The following is an 8,182-nucleotide window of genomic DNA, read 5'->3' as shown; positions in this document are numbered from 1 at the left end:
CGGTACCGAACTTCCCCCGGCGCCCGCCGAGTTCTGCTTCCTGGCGGATCTGTCGGGCCGTGACTTATTGTAACACCCCCATTTATTTAAGGGCCTGAACTAGGACTCCTCAGATAAATGACGGTGTAACCATCTCGGAAACCCGAGGCAGTAGATAACAAAGGAAAGAAACACAGTACTTTATTAAATGCTTATAGTGAGATTTCAACTGGAATTAAAACAAAGTCTCCAAAATATGACCAAAAGATGAAGCCTGATAAAACTACTAGTAAGACTAAGGTAGGCTAGGCACTAAGTCCGTCATCCAAGCTCTCTTCCCGGCCAGCTCCTATCAGTCTCTGAAATACCTGTCAATCTGCTCCCCAATAATTGGATCATCACAGGCGTACACGAATACACAGGGTCAGCCGCGAAGCTGAGTAGGGAAAACAATTAAACAACAAAATATAATATGCATGATCCTCCGTCACCTCCATCTCCATCTCAACTCGTATCTCATATCTCATTTCTCATATCTCATAACCCGGACAACCCAGCCATACCGATCCCCGGTAGACTATATATATCGACCGTAGCCGATCTGCCAGCTCGCAGCTGAGGACACCAGGGCAAGTCCTGCAGAACCCGCCTGGGCCTTATCACAACATCACATCGTATCTCAACATCGTCACCACCACATCGTCCTCCAACTCCAATGCATATGAAATGCTCAACAGTAATTAATGCAATGCAATATGTATATAAATCACTGAACTGATAAATCATAAAGTCATGCCAGTTACCCGATGTTGTGATATCATACTCAATACGATCAAATCAATCAATCACCTTCCCGAATATAAATGATAACGTAATTCAACCACCATGAAACAAGTCAACACAATTCGATCAATAATGATAATAGGACAAGTGTATTTCCCTACCTCAAAGTGCCAAAGAATTCCAATTAAGCGATTAAGCGATCCGAAAGTAAAGAATGAATTTGACTATCGATCCTTCACGAATCCGTCACCTAAAACAATTATAATAATTATAATTACTAACTACTAAATATAGTAATTTCCCAAAATAGAAGCTTTCCCGAAATATAATCCCGACACCAACTTGTGCCCAATTGTTAACTAAAATAACCCGATTAATATTTGACCCACTTCCCAAAATAGGAAGTTATTAAAGTATAATTCCTTAAAATGGAAACCTTCCCGATATAGTAACTTTTCTCTTTTAACAAACCCGACTCAAAAACCCGACTTGAATTATTTAACCGACTAGAATTAATTAAATAAATTATTTAATGACACGGGAATTAAATTAATTAATTATGAATACGACTCATTACGAATACAACGATTACATTATGAAAAACCCGCTTCTAAACCAAAAACAGCCCGTCATCGCACTACCCCCCCCCTTCACACGCACTCACGCACCACCACGCACCACCTCACCACCGTGTCAACCACTGCAGACCAGTCCCCCACTTCAACCCACCATCAACAACCAACCCCACCTTGGTCGATTGCTGCCGCCGCAAGTCGAACCAGGGTCTGCTAACCCGGCCGGTTCACCACCGCGCATCCCCAAACACCTCCTTTTCTCCCCTGACCACCGCCACAACCAACAACCATTAACTATTCTATTACCACCATTCAGCTCGCCGCCAACCCACGAACACGGACACCACAAAGACCACCGTTTCGACCTCCCCTAGTCCACGGTGGTGCCACCCAAAACCCACCTTCTAAACTCCCCGAAAACCCGTGTAAAAACCCGTTTCTACCACCCATGTCGCTGCTGCCTTTTTCCGCCATTATCACCACCAACAACCACCCTAAACACCACCAATACACTCGCCCCTTACCACCCATTACCAATACCCTGCCAACAACTACCCTAGACGCCATTATAAGACACGAAACAACCCACCAAAACCCGACATTAAACGAAAACAGAGAAAGTGAGTTGCTCTTACCATCTTTCTGCCACCACAACGGCCACCACGGCCACCCTAGGTCGTCGCCAATCATCCCTACCCCTTCCCTGCTCCGCCGTCAACAACCCAGGCACACTCTCTCTCTCTCTCGTTTTGTGTGAAAGCCGAGATGGGATCTGAAGAAAAGAGGTAGGAGGGAGGCGGGTAGAGGGTAGGGTATTATTAGGTTAATTAGGTTTAGTTTAGGGTAATTAGGGCTAAATGGGCTTTAGGGTTTAATTGGTAATTGGGCTGATAAATAATGGGCCAGCTCACTGGTTTAGCTCACCTTTCGAATTCAATATAAAACCGTCTCAATTAACTTACGACAGCTTAATGTAATTATCGACTCAACAATTACCCGACTTAATTAATATTGTAAAATGTATAATAAATAATATTTAATAATATCCATTTAATAATATCCGTTTAATTTATTATATAAAAAAAATACGGAGTATTACAGTCTTCCCCCCTTAAAATGAACTTCGTCCCGAAGTTCGCTCCCTTACCCAAACCTCAGAAGGGTATCGCATATCGTACTTACGGATGTCGCGTAATTCTAACTCGATTAACACACACTTTTGACACCTCAATTATCGTAACAAATACGGAATGTTACATTCTGCCCTCCTAAAAATAAACTTCGTCCCGAAGTTTTAGCTCTTCTTTACTTAACGCAATTAACTACAACTAATAACTACATGCGAACACAGATATATGACAACTATATAATTATCTGAGAACACCGTCATCTTCCATCTAAATTCCGATCTCAAACTCAAGTAACTCAATAACCATGGTCGCACTGGACCGTAAACATAGCTCCCGAAATCATCACTCTGTTCATAGGCCAACTCATAACTCATTACCAGTAGTTTAACTACACTCTTTTTACACATCAACCAACTACCAGAAGTAGGAACAAAACATATAGAACTCATTTGCATAGGTACTCCACCACGAAACATCTACTTGGTCAACTATAATCTACAAACAAGTGCAAATTAAGCATCAAGATTTTACAATCCTACCCAACTAAAAACATGGTTACGTCCTCGTAACCTTCATTATTATAACTAAAGTTCTCAAACTACTGCCAACCACTGAAAGAGGATAAGAGATTCTCAATTCACGCTCAAGTTAACTAATCCTTACCAAAGACAAACGATATGCAAGCTCTCTCAAGGAAGTTACCGTTACTCGTAGAAATCATTAGTAATTATTCATTTCACCACTCATTGTAATCTCATACTTTAGAAATATAGGGGATCAATCCTCCTAAGAAAGAATTAGGATCAAAACTTTGATAAATCGACTTATGAAAATTGATAACCTAATAGGTCCAGTCTGAGTTTCCTTTACTTAATTGTACAGATTTAGGTCAAGACACAGAATCACCGATAAAATGAAAACAACCAGTTTCGCAGTACTTATCGTCCCAGAAATATTTTTAATCCTCATCGCAAAGGTTTGGTAAATTTTATAACTTATTGGTCGAGTCACACAAGTGATTAAACAACGACATTGGAAATTTAACATACAAGACTATCATGCATAAAATTTTCGTTCTTGGTTTTAATTATATCTAGCCTGTACCCAACACAATGACAGAAAAGATTGGATGTATTTAACTACACCAATTTTACAAATATTCATTATATGTTATGCTAATATCAACTTACCATGTTAACACGTAATTCACTTAAATCACCACATTACATTTCCCGTTTTGACACTCGTAACTAACCACACCCACCAATTTGCTATATGAACGAACAACATGTCTAAATTATCCCACCACTTATGACTCCGTTCTAGTTTCATTACTCCAGACTTAGCAACTATCATGAAACCATACCACCAGACACTGGCTGGAAATCTCATTCCGAATTTATACTCATATGACCAAAATTTAACTTTATTTCCAAAAACTTTTACTTTCCTACTGGCTGGTGAGTACTTCCTCGACATAATCTTATAACAGGGTCGTCATAGAATCCATTTACAGCTTACTACGAAACTCGAAATCAGATAAACTTAATTCAATTCCTTTAAACAAAACGAGCTTAGGCGTCGACTCATATATCGTAATTTACAGTTTCATCTTGTTCATTTCAGTCCTCTCTTTATTAATGAACGACTATTACTTCAATCATCAGGATTTTAGTTGTACTTCTTTACTTAGTTATATTCACGGCTCAATTAAACGTAACTATAACGACTATCATTTAAACCAACGTGTACCATGTGAATCATAAAAGGGTTATCCCATTATGATATTGCCAACATAGTTATCATAAATAATCCTTATTAGAATATAATTGATAGTGATGACTCGAGAATATAGATATGCTAAATGTCGTATTATATCAAACAGTTTCCTTTATATCATGCTCCTACAATTGCAAGAATCCCTTTAGTATTTTATGACGATAAAATGATGAACATATCCACTAAGAATTAACAACATTGTTTATTATCATGTTATAGGTTTTAGGTTCAATCAAATAATTTAATGCAATGAAAGCAATAAGTATAACCATAGGCACACAGACTCACATAATGGACCTTAGAACTCAGATGACATCCTACATATGTGAATATTTAGACATGCTCATTACTACCATCCATGTGTAAACTTTTAAACATCACTATTATAATTTTCATGCGAGTATATTAGAAAAATCAAATTAACTTTTAACGTCATCAACTTACACGAATATGACAATATGGTTTTATATTTATATATATATATCCGACCACTATGCAATTATGATGAATACGCCAGAGATATTACAACATGCCAAACGTATATAAAATATGCAACAACTGGACTCATATAAAATATTTCACCCTCGATTAAAATCAAATTAAGCTATCCAATTTTACTCATACTATCATGCCAACCATGTTATCAACTAAGTTTTAAATTTTTGTCACTTGTTAAGATACATAACTACTGAACATGCGTGCTACTGTCGTTATATAAAACATTATAAATTCACATTGTTAAAGTTCATGAATTAATCAAACAAATTGTATAAAAAATTCAACATTGAACGCACATTTTAAATGTTTGGATTTACATTGTAACCTCCGAAAATCGCGAATAATTAACCGTTTGATTAAATACTTGATTCATAATATTTTTATAAAACACGGTGAGTTACAAACACATGGGAAAAAAAATAATTAGGTCTAAAGCACAAGAATTCCATTTTTAAAGAATTTTACAACTCAGTTGGTCCAAACAAACATGTGACAGCTATTGGTCCAAAACTTGGGTCAGTTTGCAAAACTTATTATTTAATATTGAGACATCAAGATTTTTTTTCGTGGCTTATTAATTTGAAAACGTATACGACTCTTTTGATCGGTGGAGTTGGAATTATGCAAAAATTATTAATACAATTTAAATGAGAATTTTATAAAATCTTTGGTCAAACATCACTGCACAGGAACTCTCTAACCATAGCTCACTAAAATATTTATTACTCCTAATCTGTATATCATATAAGCATGAAACTGACGCCAAATGAACACTAACTCACAAGGCTACCTCTCATAAAATTTTTATCCGTAGGCAATAAACAGAGAAGAAATGGCAGTAAGGTCAATTAAAGAGTAACACCAACCAAAACGAGTTTTATCACTAAGTCATTCATTTCTATGTCCCAATTCTTATAACTATACTATCGATACTAATCCATCCCGACTTAAATCCAACACTGTACAATTCGTATCATCTACCCCATAGAATCCCTTCGCATCTCGATCTACTCATTACATCTAAATCACGATTGTGATGACTAAAGATATGAAATTCTATCGTGTCTCTTATTACTAACACAATACTATACTAGCATGGCTTTGGGATCACATAACCGCATATTACTAGACCTAATAGTACTACCAGCACATCATTCATACAAAATACTTACCGTAGCGTTGTCCTGCATAATGGTTAGATTATATGATCTCAAGGCATACATCAACTCAATTAAGCAATAATCAATGCATCAATCAGTTAATACTTAAGCAACGATATTTGAATTTCAGGTTCAACCTTAGGCAACTTTTCTACCCTTTCTCTCGTATACACTCATGGTTTCCGGTTCAACTGAGAGGACCACTGGTTCGGTGTGAGGGGGCCCCTAACTCATACCTTACCTTCGTGTGCTCCTAACAGTTCTATCCCGGGGTTCATTTTAATTAGACACATCCTATGTTCATTGGGCTCATTGGTTTAGGCCTGAGGATCGTTCTCTCTGATACCACTTTGTAACACCCCCATTTATTTAAGGGCCTGAACTAGGACTCCTCAGATAAATGACGGTGTAACCATCTCGGAAACCCGAGGCAGTAGATAACAAAGGAAAGAAACACAGTACTTTATTAAATGCTTATAGTGAGATTTCAACTGGAATTAAAACAAAGTCTCCAAAATATGACCAAAAGATGAAGCCTGATAAAACTACTAGTAAGACTAAGGTGGGCTAGGCACTAAGTCCGTCATCCAAGCTCTCTTCCCGGCCAGCTCCTATCAGTCTCTGAAATACCTGTCAATCTGCTCCCCAATAATTGGATCATCACAGGCGTACACGAATACACAGGGTCAGCCGCGAAGCTGAGTAGGGAAAACAATTAAACAACAAAATATAATATGCATGATCCTCCGTCACCTCCATCTCCATCTCAACTCGTATCTCAAATCTCATTTCTCATATCTCATAACCCGGACAACCCAGCCATACCGATCCCCGGTAGACTATATATATCGACCGTAGCCGATCTCGCCACCATTTCCTGAGGACACCAGGGCAAGTCCTGCAGAACCCGCCTGGGCCTTATCACAACATCACATCGTATCTCAACATCGTCACCACCACATCGTCCTCCAACTCCAATGCATATGAAATGCTCAACAGTAATTAATGCAATGCCATATGTATATAAATCACTGAACTGATAAATCATAAAGTCATGCCGGTTACCCGATGTTGTGATATCATACTCAATACGATCAAATCAATCAATCACCTTCCCGAATATAAATGATAACGTAATTCAACCACCATGAAACAAGTCAACACAATTCGATCAATAATGATAATAGGACAAGTGTATTTCCCTACCTCAAAGTGCCAGCAATTCCAATTAAGCAGTTAAGCAGTCCAGAAAGTAAAGAATGAATTTGACTATCGATCCTTCACGAATCCGTCACCTAAAACAATTATAATAATTATAATTACTAACTACTAAATATAGTAATTTCCCAAAATAGAAGCTTTCCCGAAATATAATCCCGACACCAACTTGTGCCCAATTGTTAACTAAAATAACCCGATTAATATTTGACCCACTTCCCAAAATAGGAAGTTATTAAAGTATAATTCCTTAAAATGGAAACCTTCCCGATATAGTAACTTTTCTCTTTTAACAAACCCGACTCAAAAACCCGACTTGAATTATTTAACCGACTCGGGAATTAATTAAATAAATTATTTAATGACACGGGAATTAAATTAATTAATTATGAATACGACTCATTACGAATACAACGATTACATTATGAAAAACCCGCTTCTAAACCAAAAACAGCCCGTCATCGCACTACCCCCCTTCACACGCACTCACGCACCACCACGCACCACCTCACCACCGTGTCAACCACCAGACCAGTCCCCCACTTCAACCCAGCCATCAACAACCAACCCCACCTTGGTCGACTGCCGCCGGCAAGTCGAACCAGGGCTGCCAACCTGGCCGGTTCACCACCGCGCATCCCCAAACACCTCCTTTTCTCCCCTGACCACCGCCACAACCAACAACCATTAACTATTCTATTACCACCATTCAGCTCGCCGCCAACCCACGAACACAGACACCACAGCACCACCGTTTCGACCTCCCCCTAGTCCACGGTGGTGCCACCCAAAACCCACCTTGCCTAAACTCCCCGAAAACCCGTGTAAAAACCCGTTTCTACCACCCATGTCGCGCGCCTTTTTCCGCCATTATCACCACCAACAACCACCCTAAACACCACCAATACACTCGCCCCTTACCACCCATTACCAATACCCTGCCAACAACTACCCTAGACGCCATTATAAGACACGAAACAACCCACCAAAACCCGACATTAAACGAAAAACAGAAAGTGAGTTGCTCTTACCATCTTTCTGCCACCACAACGGCCACCAC

This window comes from Silene latifolia, chromosome 2 (assembly GCF_048544455.1).
Source record: "Silene latifolia isolate original U9 population chromosome 2, ASM4854445v1, whole genome shotgun sequence".
Lineage (NCBI taxonomy): Eukaryota > Viridiplantae > Streptophyta > Magnoliopsida > Caryophyllales > Caryophyllaceae > Silene > Silene latifolia.
The sequence above is the reverse complement of the archived record's forward strand: the minus strand, read 5'-3'. Positions refer to the sequence as shown.